General features: G+C 44.5%; 2 long non-coding RNA genes and 1 pseudogene across 3 annotated transcripts; 1 reads left to right on the top strand and 2 right to left on the bottom strand.

Annotated features, from left to right (window-relative positions):
• On the top strand, positions 1-5,300 carry LOC120651660. Its single transcript, XR_005666273.1, has 2 exons — positions 1-318; positions 4,683-5,300. It is a non-coding gene; the product is annotated as an uncharacterized LOC120651660 (long non-coding RNA).
• Positions 5,301-12,351: 7,051 nt separating this feature from the next.
• Positions 12,352-13,473, bottom strand: LOC120648729. Of its 2 annotated transcripts, XR_005665063.1 has the most exons (3): positions 13,339-13,473; positions 12,788-12,918; positions 12,352-12,675 (listed from the first exon to the last, which is right to left on the bottom strand). It is a non-coding gene; the product is annotated as an uncharacterized LOC120648729 (long non-coding RNA). The 2 variants fall into 2 exon arrangements; XR_005665062.1 differs by having other exon boundaries at positions 12,352-12,918.
• A 393-nt stretch (positions 13,474-13,866) lies between these two features.
• On the bottom strand, positions 13,867-15,661 carry LOC120648035 (annotated as a pseudogene).
• Positions 15,662-16,073: the final 412 nt, after the last annotated feature.

Genomic DNA, 16,073 nt, shown 5'->3' with positions numbered 1-16,073 from the left:
GATTCATTTGTTCCTCGCCATCGTTCTCAGTGATGGACTTACGGTGGCGGCGGCGGCGGCTCTCCCTGATCCAATCTCATCAGGTGCAACGACGGCTTCCTCTCTCCCTCACAGTTTGATTCCAGCAGACGGAGCGGCAGCGACGGCTTCCTCTCCCCTCTCGCGGTTCTACCCTTCCTGATCCCTCCTCCATTGGTGCTTTGGCAAACACCTCCGATCCGTTGACAGCTGCAGTAGATGTCCACTTCAATCAGGCTATATGGAGTGGGTCTGCAGCAATTTAAGGCACCAGAGTTCAATGGCATCTGCACCATTTAGGTATGTAGACTCCATTACGCTTTCATATGTATCCTCATCCTAATTTTATTAGGTTTTGATCCATGCAGACCCCATTAAGATTGTTGTTCTGATTAAAGAAGGTTGTATCAGTTAGATGTGATCCGAATTATAATGTGTGTCTTGTGGGGACGCCTTGAGAGCCCACGGTTCGGGTTTGGTTGGTTTTTGTTGAATTAATGGATAATTATTTTTAAATGAGAGGTACGATCATCAATCATTGTTTAAATTTGACATAGATTAGCTATTGATGCGCGTCCTTGCGATGTCATTAAAAAATATGTTTGCGATACGCCCCACCTAATTTTTTATCTGAGCTCCGCCACTGTATATATATGTATACATATATGTACATATACATATATATATGTATATATATATATATATGTACACACATATATATATGTACATATACATATATATATACATATACATATATATACATATATATATATATATTGTAAGCTGCACGGAAAGAGTTGGACGACTCATTGTGTTCCCTGCGTTGTAACTCTCTTCATTATAGTGAAGATTTTTTTTTTCTCGAACGCGCAGGAGAACTACGCATCAATATATTAAGAAGAAAAAGGGAGGGTAGAAACCTCAGGTGATACAGTTATGGGCCTATATCGTGCCCTTACAATGGACGCCTATAGACTATTATAGATAGACCTAAGGGTGGAAACCTCAGGTGATACAGTTATGGGCCTATATCGTGCCCTTACAATGGACGCCTATAGACTATTATAGATAGACCTAAGGGTGGGACCTAACCAAAACCAAAAACCAAAAAGAACACCTAGACCACCCGAAGGTCCTGGGCGAGGAGGTATGACACTCCTCGAGCCCCGGCAAAGGACCACTAGTACAGCTCCTCTATAATGGCCGAAACCACACATGAAACATTGGGAATGACACCATCGAAGACACAACCATTGCGGTGCTTCCAGGTAGACCAAGCTGCCAAGATAATGATGGAATTTAAGCCTTTTTGGACCTGGCTGTAACACCCCGCTCCCCAACACCGCACAGCTCAGCCCTTCCGAGGGGCGAGCCCGCTTACACATAGCTCCTCACTTACGCTTTTGTCCTCGCTTCGTCTAAAAGGGTTAACCCGAAGGTGCTATGGCTGGAGGACAAAGGCTTATAAGTTGGCTCCACCCTTGCTCAACTAGCAAGGTGGTACTAAATATGTGCACGCAGCACTCATGGGCCACTACTGGGCCATCTAAATTGGGCCGGATGTCACACTGGCCCTCCACTCTAGAACTTGCAGCTGCCCACCAATCAAAGAAGGAAGTAATGGTCTGTGTAGCTAAAATCTGAAGATTGAAATGTTGCAAGAGTCTGAACCAGACTTGTCGGGAGAAAATGCACGCGACCAGCAAGTGATCAATAGTTTCTTCAACCTGATCACATAGAGGACAAGCAGCCGGGTGGGGAAGGCCTTTTCTAGCCAAGCGATCGGTTGTCCAGCACCTATTGAGTGCAGCAATCCACAAAAAGAACTTGCACTTGCCGGGTGCCCAACTCTTCCATATTCTCTCCCATGGGCCAAAACTGGTGGCTCCAATGAACAAAGCCTCATAAGCAGATTTAGTTGTATACTGACCTGAAGCAGAGAATTGCCACACATGTGTATCTTCTTCGTCTGACTGTAAAGAAACTTCAGAGAGGAGATCCCATAGTGCAAGGTACTCCACTAGAACATCTAAAGTAAGAGCCCCTTTTATATCAGTAATCCATTTAGCACTAGTAATGGCATAAAAAATAGACCGTTTCCTCGCCCGAGGGGCTATAGCAGCAAAAAGATGTGGCAACATCTGATCTAGCCTCCGCCCATGCAGCCACCTATCCGACCAGAAGCAAGTGTTTTTACCATTCCCAATTTCAGAAATAACTGCCACTGAGAAAAAAGCCCATACTTGTTTCGAGGCATGGACTGGGAAGAAATTCCAGACCTTGTCAGGCTCAGTTTTCTGCAGCCAAAGCCACCGCAAATTAAGAGCCCAACTGAGATGCTGTAGACTAGAAATGCCAAGACCCCCGAGCTCAATGGGTCTTGCGACCTTGGGCCATGCGATGAGACAATGCTCACCTCTAACCTCTTTTTGACCTTTCCAAAGGAAACCATGTCGACATTTATCTATGGCTTTCAAAGCCCAAGGAGGAAGATGTAACAGCCCATGGGCCAGATGGGCCGAGCCAAATTCGCGAGTTACTATAGCAGCTACTGTAGTGTCGTGAAACACTGTTCACCAGTGGTTTAGTCCCATACTGAGAATAGAAGTGAACCCAGACCAACTTAAATACCGGGCCCAGGGAAGCTAGTTAATTCCGGATCGATCTTTTTGCGCGAAGCGAGGACGAAAATGCAAGAGAATTAATTAGCAGGTGTGGTTTACTCAACGTGTAGAGTATATCTTAGCCGTTCTCCCGGGCCAGGTCGTTATAGTGGTATCAGATAGGACTCTCGCGGTTTCACGCCATATACGGGCAGAAGTGCGCGGGCATGAGCACGGGCACGTGGGGGCGCAGATGCCACCGGCATGTGGACGGGCGCGTGCGAGGCACGAACATTGCACAGGGACCGTTGGCACTGGACGCACGGACGTGGCATATGGGACCGTTAGCACTAGACGTATGGAACGTGGCCAAGAGAGGAGATCCTGGCATTTAGGTTGGTCTGGTCCTCGACGGGGACGTCGAGTCCTAAGGGGGGGTGATTGTAACAGTCCATGGGCCAGATGGGCCGGGCCAAATTCGCGAGTTACTGTAGTAGATACTGTAGTGTCGTGAAACACTGTTCACCAGTGTTTAGTCCCATACTGAGAATAGAAGTGAACCCAGACCAACTTAAATACCGGGCCCAGGGAAGCTAGTTAATTCCGGATCGATCTTTTTGCGCGAAGCGAGGACGAAAGCGCAAGAAAATTAATTAGCAGGTATTGTTTACTCAACATGTAGAGTAGATTTTAACCGTTCTCCCGGGCCGGGTCATTACAGAAGATCCAAAGCCATAAGCAAATAAATTGTCATGGAGGTGAGAACGGACTGTACCAGTATTTTCTGCCCAGCTTTGGTGAGTAAATCTGCTTTCCAACTAGGGAGTCGATCAGCAATCTTATCAATAGAAGGCTGGATCTGATTTCTTGTCAATTTGAGAGGTGAGAGAGGAACTCCAAGATACTTGCATGGGAATTTCGAAATTGGGCAAGGAAGGTTTTCTTGCAATATTGTTTTATCCTCCTCTAGGCACTGTATAGGGAGGACAGAATTTTTCTGCACATTAGTTTGGAGGCCCGAAGCTTCTCCAAAAACCTGCAGAATATCCAGAGTGACCCCAATGTCATCAGCTGTAGGATGAAGGAATATGACCACGTCATCAGCATAAAGGGAGATCCGCTGCTGTAGTGCCCGACTATCTAAGGGTTGCAGCAGCTCCTCTTCCAACGCCTTTTTCACCATAAGACCCAAAATGTCCATTACAAGAATAAAGAGCATTGGGGATAAGCGACCGCCTTGCCTTGGGCCTCTTCGGTGGGCAATTTTATTTCCAAGAGAGCCATTGAGCAGGATTTGAGTGGAAGAAGAGGCCAACAACCCACTGATGATGTCACACCAAATAGTCCCAAAACCCAAATTCCTTAGAACCTCAAGTAAGAAAGGCCACGATAATGAATAAAACGCTTTAGTGATGTCCAACTTCAGAAGAATTCGCGGCTGCTTCTGTTGGTATAAGAATTTAGTGGTATGCTGTACCAACATGAAATTATTCAAGATGAATTGCCCTTTTATAAAGGCTCTTTGATTTGGGGAGACCATTTGATCTAGATGACCAGCCAATCTGTTGGCCATTAACTTAGTAACCAGTTTTGCAAAAGAATGTACTAGGCTGATTGGTTCGTAGTCTTTCACACTAGTAGCATCTTCCTTTTTTGGCAGAAGTGTGATGTAAGCCGAATTTAGTAAGTGAAAATTTCCAAATTTTCTGGTCCACACAGCCGACATGGCAGCCATAATATCCACCTTGATTATTTGCCAGCACACTTTATAGAATTTTCCTGTAAACCATCAGGTCCGGGAGCTTTATCAGAAGGCATGGAATTGATTGTTTTCCACACTTCTTCTTCAGTGAATGATGCATCTAGCTCTTCCAGGTTTAGCCTTGATGTTGCTAGCTCTTCCAAGTTAACAGTGAACTCCCGGTCTAGACTAATGCCCAGCAAATTGCTGCAGAAATCAAATATAATCTTCTCCTTCTGCTCATGGTCAGTTATCACCATTCCCTCCTCTATTGTGAGTTTACTAATGAAGTTCTTCCTTTTTCTGTGTCTGGCATGTAGGTGGAAGAGGGCTGTGTTTGCATCGCCATCACTGAGCCAGGAGATGCGAGACCTACTCCTTGCATTGGTTCGCTGCAGCGAAGCGAGGGCCAAAGATTGCGGCTTGAGCTTGTTGCGCAGCCATCGTTCCTGACCAGAAAGGCCACGAGTGTCTTCAGCAATTTCCAGTTGATGCAGAACCTCTCTTGCTAGCTCGAGCTGGGAGCTGATGTGTCCTACTGTTCTTTGGCTCCAACTTTGCAAAGCCCGTACTGTGGCCTTGAACTTTCTTGCCAGCGTGTCGAAAGGACAGGAGGAGCGTTCCACAGATGACCAGCCAGCTTCAACAACTTCAAGAAATCCTTCCAGCTGGGTCCAATAGGACTCGAAATGAAACCTGGCCTTGCCCGGGTGAACATCATGCAGCCCAAGTAGGAGTGGACAATGATCCGAGCCCTCAGTAGCGTAGCTTTGGAGTAGACAGTTAGGGAAAAGTTGTTCCCAATCAGCTGAGCACAACATTCTATCAAGTTTGACTAGGTGTTGGGTTGTCTGGCTGATTTGACCACGTGAATTGTCTGCCAAGCATAGGCAGTTCCTTCAATTAAAGATCATTGATTAGGCGCCTAAATCTGCCCATCATTGCCCTGTTAAGTATCCCATTGTTCTTATCTTCCTCTCTGGCTATGATGTTGAAATCCCCAAGAATGAGCCATGGACCAGAGCAGGAAGCCCACAAATCTCTCAATTCCTGTAGGAAGAGTAATTTGTCGTCGTTTTGCTGCGGCCCGTAAACACAAGTCAGCCACCAAGAGGGAGTGTTATTAGGGGAAAACTGAATTGAAACACTGTGACGATCCACCCTAGTGACACTGGCCATTCCAAGTTCGTGTCGCCATGCAACCAAAATTCCTCCACTAGCGCCAGCAGCTGGCAAATCCACCCAAAAGGAGAAATCTGAACCAAGCATAGAGAGCAGAGATCCACGGGAAAGCTGTGTCATCTTAGTTTCTTGCAAACAAACCACATCAACCTTACAAGAATTCACAAGAGTGTGTCGAGAGTCCTGACGCGACCTCGAATTCAGCCCACGGACATTCCAACAAAGAATTTTTGAAGGGTTCATTATTAAAAATAGAAGAGAACAACGACCAGTGCAAAGTGAGGAATATGCAGCTAAGCAGCGGCAACCATCTCCTCAATGTCCTCCTGTGTCGCCTAACCAAAAAGAGCTGCCATTGCCTTCACATGATCACCCAAAAGGTAGGAGGAACCAGTGAAGAGCTTACAGTACTCATCCAGGCTATGTTGGTTGATCCCTTCAGTGGGCCAAGTGAAGATCGCCAGTTGGTGCTCGTGGTTTTTTCCCGCAAGGGCTTTTCACATAAATACATCTCGTGTTCAATCTTGTTTTCACATTATTTATTAATAAATGGTACCAGAGCCGTACACGAGATCGAGTGAAAAAAAATTTTAGGGTTTCGTCCCTATTCATTGTGCGCCGCCGCCGCTCAGAATTTTGAGTCGCGCGCCGCCATTAGGAGTCGATCCGTCGACGATGCCGCTCACCTCCAATCCGCTCACGCTAGTCACCTATCCCGGCCGCGTGGAGCCGCTCGCCAGTTGTGCTAAGCCACATCAGGTGGAGTCCTAGGCTGCTGCGCCCAGAGCGCCGCCAACCTTCTTGCAAGCTCGTGGAGTCCACAGCAGGGGCGTCTGCATCAAGGGCGTTTGGATCAATGAACCAGACAACACGCCGCCGTGCGTGATTTTCCTCAAATTGAGCATCTTGGCTATGTGCACACAAGAAGGCTACCAGGATTTTTTCGCACACGGAGGTGCACACAGGATGCAGGTTATTTATAGGGTTACACAGTTTCATATCTAGATTATTTACTGCAGATTATTTTTCCTGGTTATTTCTTCTAATAGCTTCAATGAAGTATGATCTTCCACCTCATGATCGCAACACAAGGTTTGCTTTATGGCAAGTCAAGATGAGAGCTATGCTAATTCAGGCTGAAGTGGATGATGCTCTTGATAAATTCGGTAACAAAGATTCAAAGTCTTGGACTGATGAGGAGAAGAGAAAAGATTGTAACGCCTTGTCTCAAATTCAACTTCATCTTTCAAATGATATTTTGCAAGATTGTTTGCAGGAGAAAACTGCAACTGCTTTATGGCTCAAGTTAGAGTCAATTTGCATGTCTAAGGATTTGACAAACAAGATGCATATGAAGATGAAGTTATATACACACAAGCTCCAAGAGGGCAGTTTTGTGCTTAATCATCTTTCGGTCTTCAAGAAGATCGTTTCTGATCTACAGTCTATGGAGGTAGATTATGATGATGAGGATTTCGCTCTTATTCTTTTGTGCTATCTGCCTAGTTCTTTTGCAAACTTCAGAGATACTTTATTATACAGTCAAGATACTCTAACGCCTGATGAGGTTTATGAGGCTCTACAAGCTAAGCAAAAGATAAAACAAATGGTGTCTTCTGAAGGTTCAACTTCCAATGGAGAAGCTTTGTCTGTTGTGGCAGGACACAAAAGAAATCAAATAATTCTTATAGAGGCAAGAGCTCGAACAGCTATCATGGATGTTCAAAGTCAAGAGACAAGGATCGGAAATTTTGCAAGTATTGCAAGAAAAACAATCATTTCGTATATGAGTGTTTTAAATTGAAGAACAAAGAAAAGAGAGCTGGCACATACAGACCAAAAGGTAAACCCAATGAAGAAGCTAATGCTTCTGTTGCTACCGATGGTAGTTCTGATGGTAATGAGGTTCTTGTTACTTTTGCTGGATGTGCAAATAGTGGTGATGAATGGATTCTTGATTCCACTGCATCATTTCATATATGCATTAATAGAGATTGGTTCGTCACGTATGATTCTGTTAATGGTGGTTCTATTAAAATAGGTGATGACAGTCCATGTCAGATTATTGGTATTGGTTCTGTCCAGATTGAGATGCATGATGGTATTATCAGAACTTTGACAGATGTGAGGCATATCCTAGATATGAGAAAGAATCTTATTTCTTTGAGTACTCTTGATGGCAAAGGGTACAAGTACTCCGGTGGAGATGGGGTTTTGAAGGTGTCAAAAGGCTCTCTTATTGTCATGAAAGATGATTTGAAATCTGCCAACTTGTACCATCTTCGTGGTACTACAATTACATGTGATGCTGCTGTAATTTCTAATTCATTATCCAACTTTGATGCTACTAATCTTTGGCATATGCATCTTGGGCATATGAGTGAACTTGGTTTGGCAGTATTGAGCAAGAGAGGACTTCTCGATGGGCATAGCATCAGCAAGTTGGATTTCTGTGAGCATTGTGTGTTTGGCAAACACAAGAGGGTGAAGTTTAATACCTCTACTCATACAAGTAAATGTATTCTTGATTATGTGCATTCTGATTTATGGGGACCATCTTGCAAGCCTTCACTTGGTAGTGCTCGTTATATGTTGACCATAATTGATGATTATTCTATAATGGTATGGCCTTGTTTCTTGAAAGATAAATTAGAAGCATTTTCAGCATTTAAAGAGTGGAAAATTATGATTGAGAATCAAACTGAAAAGAAGGTTAAGAAGCTTCGTACTGATAATGAGAGGGAATTCTGTTCTAAAGAATTTAATGCATATTGTAAATCTCAAGGCATTGTTAGACACTACACTATTCCTTACACACCCCAATAGAATGGTGTAGCTGAGCGTATGAACAGGACTATCATCTCTAAGGCCCGTTGCATGTTGTCTAATGCTGGTTTGAATAGACATTTTTGGGCTGAAGCTGCTTCCATTGCTTGCTATCTTATTTATCGTTCACCCACTATTGCTATTGATAAAAAAAACTCCAACTGAGGTATGCTCTGGTTCTCCAGCTGATTATTCGCAATTGAGAGTTTTTGGTTGTACTGTTTATGCTCATGTTGATAATGGTAAATTGGATCCTAGAGCTATTAAGTGCATCTTTCTTGGTTATAAATCTGGTGTTAAAGGCTATAAGTTGTGGAATCCACAAACTCGGAAGGTTGTGATTAGCAGTAACATTATCTTTAATGAGTCTATTATGTTACCTGACAACCTATCTACTGATGCTCCAGTTGAGAAATCAAGTGTGCAGGTGGAGCATTTTCTTAATGTTGATAGCACACCAGATGATGATAATACTACTGTTCAAGATGCACCTATTATTGATGATCCACTAGTTGATTTTGATTCATCTGTTGCTGAGTGCAGCCTCCACAACATTCTATTGCAGTTGATAGGGCCAGAAGGGCTCCTAAACCAATTAAAAGATTGGTAGAAGAATGCAATGTTGCTTATGGTCTGAGTGTTGTAGAAGAGATTGAAGGTGCTGCAGAACCTTCCAATTATTCTGAGGCTATTACTTCTGCTGATTGCAACAATTGGTTGACCGCTATGCAAGATGAGATGGAGTCACTTGAAAAGAATAGTACTTGGGATTTAGTTAAATTGCCCAAGGATAAAAAGCCTGTCTGTTGCAAATGGATTTTCAAAAAAAAGGAAGCTATGTCTCCAAGTGAGCCAACAAGATATAAAGCAAGGTTGGTTGCTAAAGGATGTAGTCAGATTTCAGGTATTGATTTTAGTGATGTCTTTTCCCCAGTTGTGAAGCACAGTTCTATTCGCACATTACTTAGTATTGTTGCTATGCGTGATTATGAACTTGAGCAATTAGATGTTAAAACTGCTTTCTTACATGGGGAGTTAGAAAAGGACATTTATATGGACCAGCCTGAAGGTTTTGTTGTTCCCGGAAAAGAAAACCTTGTTTGTAGATTAAAGAAATCTCTTTTTGGCTTGAAACAATCCCCTAGGCAATGGTATAAGAGATTTGATTCATTTATGCTCTCTCATGGTTTTAAACGGTCTGATTATGATAGTTGTGTCTATTTGAAGACAGTTAATGGTTCAGCTATTTATTTGATTCTTTATGTTGATGATATGTTGATTGCTGCAAAAGATAAATCAGAAATAGCTAAATTAAAGGCACAATTGAATAAATAATTTGGTAATTATCAGAGATAGAAAATATGGTATGTTATACCTCAGTCAGCAAGGTTATATTGAAAAAGTTCTTCGCCGTTTCAATATGCATGATGCAGAACCAGTGAGTACTCCATTAGCTGCACATTTCAGATTATTTTTAGCTTTATGTCCAATGTCAGATGATGATATTGAGTACATGTCTAGAGTTCCATATTCGGGTGCAGCTGGTTCTCTCATGCATTGAGTGTTGTTAGTAGATACATGGCTAATCCTAGTAAACAACATTGGAATGTAGTTCATTGGATTTTCAGATACCTGCGAGGTACTTCTAGTGCTTGTTTGCAGTTTGGGAAATCTAGAGATGGACTTGTTGATTATGTTGATTCTGATTATGCTGGTGATTTGGATAAGAGGAGGTCTCTCACGGGTTATGATTTCACCATTGGTGGTTTTGCTGTTAGTTGGAAAGCAAGTTTGCAGGCTATTGTTGCTTTGTCCACTACTGAAGCTAAATATATGGCTATTTCTAAAGCTTGTAAAGAAGCTATTAGGTTGAGAGGTTTATACTCTGAACTTTGCGGGGTTTCTTCTTTCATTACTATTCATTGTGATAGTCAAAGTGCTATTTATCTTACTAAAGATCATATGTTTCATGAAACAACAAAGCACATTGATGTGAGATATCACTTCATTCGAGGCGTTGTTGCTAAAGGTGATATTAAAGTATGCAAGATAAGTACTCATGACAATCCTGCTGATATGATTACTAAGCCTGTCCCTGTAGCTAAGTTTGAGCTATGCTCAAGCTGGGTAAAGTTTAAGTCCTAGTGACTTTTGGCGCCGGTGATTATTTACTATTGAAGTGAGTTCATTGATGATACTTCATTCGCTACAAGATTGAATTCGTCTCAAGGTGAAGTTTGTTAGATGTGATCCAAATTATAACATGTGTCTTGTGGGGACGCCTAGAGGGTCCACGGTTCGGGTTATGTGATTAGCAGATTTGTTTTCGTGTTTGACTGCAGTCAGTTCAGTCCGCACTATATATACATCTTGTAAGCCGCACGGGAAGAGTTGGACGACTCATTGTATTCCCTGCGTTGTAACTCTCCTCATTATAGTGAAGATCGCCAGTTGGTGCCCGTGGTTTTTTCCCGCAAGGGTTTTCCACATAAAAAACGTGTCTCATGTTCAATCTTGTTTTCACATTATTAGCTAACAGTATCAGCCATTATAGGTAGATTACTTTATAAAAAATCATTTGATTTAACCGTTGGAATCAACCATCCTAGTTCTGATACATTTGTTATCTCATATATTGGAATCAACCATAGAATTACTCCTATGGTGTACTTCGTGTTAGCTATATGAGTACGAAAAGCATGTTTGATGAGATAAATGTTGTGAAATAGAGCCTGATCTCTTATCGTTTTAACCGTTGTGTTGACTATTGCCGTTGCACTCCTTGGTTGGCTGGTTGTACAATGACAGTGCAAAGCTCAGTAACTTATTGATTGACCTTTGAATTATCTCAAGTAGAAAGTAGATGTTAGAATCTTGATCTATTTTAAATTTTTCAGGCAACATGAACTATAGTAGAAATGCTGCTTTAAGGTTCTAATTTTTTATATTTTAAAAGTTTGATCACAGCCTGTCAGCCACCACTCATGATGTATAGTAATGGTGAACTTGAATATGAGGAGGAACTGGACTTTCATCTTGAGACAGCTAGTGATACAAGTTTGGATAATGATAACACATCGTCGGGTCAAAATTCATACTCAGACGTAAGACATATGACTTTTCAAGTATGGGATTGTGTTCCTTTTTGCTGTACTATAGTGTAAAACAATAAATATTAGCTAAAATTTATATATCCATACTGATGAAACTCCACCTTTTGTGTACACAGAAAGATGGCAATGCTGGTTATGAACTTATGACAAGGAAATATTTGGGAGATTGTCACATGCCAGCAGAGCGGTACACCACATTGGATGAGTATTAGGACATTGTAAAAAGGATGTTTGCATCTGAAGGGGAGGCTTATATTTTCTATAATAAGTAGGCAAGGGACAAGGGTTTTACTGTTAGAAAGCAGAAGGTGAGACATGCCAAGCACTCAGGAGCAATGAATTCAAAGATTTACCCAAGAGGTTTACATCCCTAGAGAAGGCAATGGAATTCATGTAGAAACATAACCAAGAGCCTATGGTCAGATGTCCCTGTACTCTTGGCAAATGGCCGTCAAGAGCAGCCTGAGGTTCCAAGGCTATTCTACTCTTGCAATGGAAGGCGATTGCTCAACAATACAAGCTTGTCGTCATTGAATTTTTTTTGTCAACCTCTGATATGTGCCAACATTTGATTGATAACACGTAGAGATGAACGTTATTCCATTATTAATTTATTCCGCTTGCTTGTGTACCTCGAATTCTACTGCCTGTAAATAGTTTTCTTGCAGTGTATATATTCTACTGCCTCTTAGTTCTAAAGTATGTGCCGATGCATTGTATTCCCCTAGTTTCTATTTTGTAATCTCCTGTTTCAACTGTAACCATTATGTAAGGGCTCAGCACTCGAGTGTTCTGATTGGCCCGAACACACCATAGACACAGGAAACAAAATCGAGTGTTTCTCAAAGGCCAAGCAACCGATTTCAAGTACAGTTTAATTCATCTTAATCCATATTGAGCCACAGTCTAAATTCACATCAATTTGCTATTACAAATCAACATTCAGTAACGGTACAGGTTATATTATCTTAAGCAGATCAAAAGAAGAAAAGGAGCTGGTCGAAATAGAGCCACAGACTGCAAAAGAACATCAATGATCATTACAATGTACACTTCAGAATTGAACATCTTCCTTCTTCAAGCACCACTTTATGGACCTTTCTGATTGGTACAGGTGCAATCTTCAGTTGATGCTCCAGGTTCAAAGGCATCAGCATTCATCACCCAGTTTGCAATTTGTAGCCTAAAATCACTGAAAAAAAAGAACACCAATGTGATATGAGCAACTAGCTAGTGAAGTGCCAATCAGAGCTCATCTCAAAATCCTCTTGCATTGGTAATTTGGTAAATCTTGTCTCACTCACCCGACAAATTCCTATCTATTACAAAACTAAATACACATGTTGTTGTGCTTCCTTAGTTTTGATGAAACTGAACCAGCTAGCTTCAATTCATTGCAAAACTGACGAACTGCATGTTCAGGTTGCCCTGGTACCTGCAAGACCAAGAAGTCATGGATTGGGGATGAGGCGAGTGATCCTGTAAAGGTCGCGGTTGGGGGGGGTGCAGGGCAAGAAGCGGCCACCATGTCGAGGCCGTCATCCTCGCCATCAAGGTCGCAAATGGATGCCGGCCGTCGCAGCTGCCGATGAAATGGGAACAGGGGTACGGTGGGTGCGCGGGCGCTGGATGCGGTAGACTGAGCGGACAAAGAGGCGGCCGGGGTGCCGAGACCGCCCCTCTCGCCATGATTGCCAGAGCACGGATGGAGGAGGGATCAGGAAGGGGTTGAACCGCGCGCGAGAGAGGAAGTTGTTGCCGCTCCGCCAGCCTTGAATCAAACCGCGAGGGAGAGAGGCAGAGGAAAATGGCGCTGTAATGGAACCGCGAGGGAGAGAGGAAGCCGTCGGCGCACCTAACGAGACTGGATCAGGGAGGAGCCGCCGCCGCCGCCACCGACGGTCCGTCGCTATGAACGACGGTGAGGAACAGATGAATCGTGAGAGGAACTGAGTAGCGTCACTTGATCTTGGGCCGCGCACGGTTCGGGTATGGGTAGGGTCGGGCACAAATAAGACCCACGCGGAAAAAATAAAATTCATTTTCTGTTGTTTTAAGATTTGTGCAAATTTCATGGAAGGGATCACTAGAGCAAAACTATTGAACAGTTAATTAGAGGAAGAATATCTACAAAAACTTTCCCAGACCCTATTGTAGTGGCTGGTGTAGGAAAATGCATTTGAGATGGGCGCTGCGACTCCTGAAAGTTGGCATCTGCAGTGCTCGCCGTATAAGCTTATGGCTTGCAAAATACTTTGTATATGGTTTATTTTTTTGAGTTCGTGGTAGGGTTAGGTTTCCCCCGTTTGGGTGGACTACAGGACTTACCGTGTACTCGGTAATAAGCTGGACCATAGGTTCGACTGGCAAGCAGGGTAAACAACGCACAAGATGGATTTTGGCCAAATGCCTGCACACAAGTACTGCAGTACACTTATTTCGGACTGAAGGAAAAAAAAAGAAGGAAAACATGCATCCCCCAAAGCGGGAGAAGTGGACCAAGAAATTCTAAGTGAATTGGATGTAGAGTCGTAGCTAATGATAATGATCTGCTCTAGAGTTTAGGTTTGCTGGCATTTTTAGTTGACGACCCGACACTTCTTCCTGATCTCTCCGTCGCTGCCGGTCTTCACTCCGATGCTCGCCAGCTTCACCATCGCGGCGGCGAACTTCTTCTCCCACGTCCCGTCCGATCGCGCGAGGTCACGCACCATCCCCGCCGTCTGCGCCGACGACATCAGCGCAGCGTCCGACGCGAAGAGCACCTTTCGGTCCAGCAGGTTCCTGTAGTACTGGTTGTCCAGCGCGTTCGGGGTGACGGCGTCCTCCGCCACCACGGGGTCGTTGCCGAGGGACGGGCTCGCCGGGCACTGCCGCCTCAGCTGAGTCACCAGCGCCGCGTCCATGTCGGACGGGGAGGCGATGCGCTCGGCAACAAAGGAGGAGCAGTGTGAGCGGCCGACGGAGTGCGCGCCGGAGAGCACGACCAGGTCCTCGACGCCCAGGCCATTTGCGGCGAACCTTGCGGTGAGGGTGCCGAGGTTGGCGAACGGCGGGGGGCAGGACGCCCGTCTGGCTCTCGAAGGACCTGCGCCCGTCGAGTCGCCCGCCCGGCATCGCGAAGCGGATCCGCGAGCCGCTGAGGAGGTCGGACGCGTCGCGCGCCGCAAAGGCGACGACGTCGGCGCAGGACACCGTGCCGGGGCAGACCTTCTCCAGGGCGCGTTTGGCCGCGTCGATCACCTCGTAACTCCGCTGGCTGCCGTCGTTGGCCGGGCCCTTCTTCTCTGGCCGTGGGTTCGCCGGCGTCGGGTCCAGAAGGATGGATGCATCACAACCCTACGGATCAACACGTACGTGTATACATCAGATTCGTACAAAATGCAGGCTGGTTATCTGCCATGGTTAATGAATTAAGAAAAATATTGGTTCACTACTACAGAACAGGCTTTTGTTTCAGGTCATTTGTCCCGGTTGCCTTTGGGCCCGGGACAAAAGGTGGCTTTTGTCCCGGGTCTAACGGCTAGCCGGGCCAGCGGGGGGATAAGGGTCTTTTGTCCTAGGTGGAGCCACCGGGATAAAATGTCACATTTTTGTCCCGGTTGGTGGCTTCACCCGGGACAAAAGGCCCCTTTTGTCCCGGTTGGTGTTACCAACCCGGACAAAAGGACTCTTCATGTGATAGTTTAAAAGGAAGTTATTCTATACTGAATCACATGTACTACTTAGATGAGTTGGCAAGGAAACCATACGCTAGGCAAGAGGTCTTGGAATCGAATCTCGCGGGGTGCAAAAAAAATTTAGCATCAGAGATATTTTGTCCCGGTTCTGCCACCCGGGACAAAAGTAAGCTATGTCCCGGTTAGTTCTAAAACCGGAACAAAAGACAGTTTGGAACCGGGATAAAAAGCTGAACGTAGTGTTTCTTTCAATCCGGTCGGGTCATATCTGCCGTGCCATTGGCGCGCACGCATGCTAACCTCAACGAAGCAGTCATGGAAGAGCATGCGGATGAGGCCGGGGTCCCTGCGCACGGCCTTCTGCACCTCGGCCCTTACGATGGCCTCCGCCCTGGGGCAAGTCTTCTGGTAGAAGCCCACCTGGAGGCCATGGCACGCCGCTGCCAGGAGCAGCCCACATGAGAGCAGAAACCATGGCCTAAAACCGGTAGTAGCCATGGTGTGGTCACTTGGAAGAACTGCTAATGACTAAGACTACTGTAATTGTGGTGAACAGGCAGGCGTGTGGTTAGTTATTTATACACCGGGAACAGGGTTCATACTATCCTCCTGCAAACTTTGTTTACCATCTAGCTGTGCTCAAACGGCACATACTGCTATGGTTGCATTTTCTATGGATTGGACAGTGCTTGGATTTTGTATAGTTGCATCGGTACAAACAAACAAGAATTAGCCACACAAGATTCCTCGCCAAAGTAGTATGCTTGGAGTTGTGGGTCCACTGTAAAAAGTAAAACACGCATGCCAACTTGCGGGAAGCTGATAGTTTTAATTTAAATTTAAATGGTCGTAAACAACACGCAAAATGCATAAGTATTTGAAATGGAAGTCGTGAATCCATGGTGACAGT

The sequence above is a fragment of the Panicum virgatum genome, chromosome 9K (assembly GCF_016808335.1).
Source record: "Panicum virgatum strain AP13 chromosome 9K, P.virgatum_v5, whole genome shotgun sequence".
NCBI classification, from domain to species: Eukaryota; Viridiplantae; Streptophyta; class Magnoliopsida; order Poales; family Poaceae; genus Panicum; species Panicum virgatum.
The sequence above is the reverse complement of the archived record's forward strand: the minus strand, read 5'-3'. Positions and strand labels throughout refer to the sequence as shown.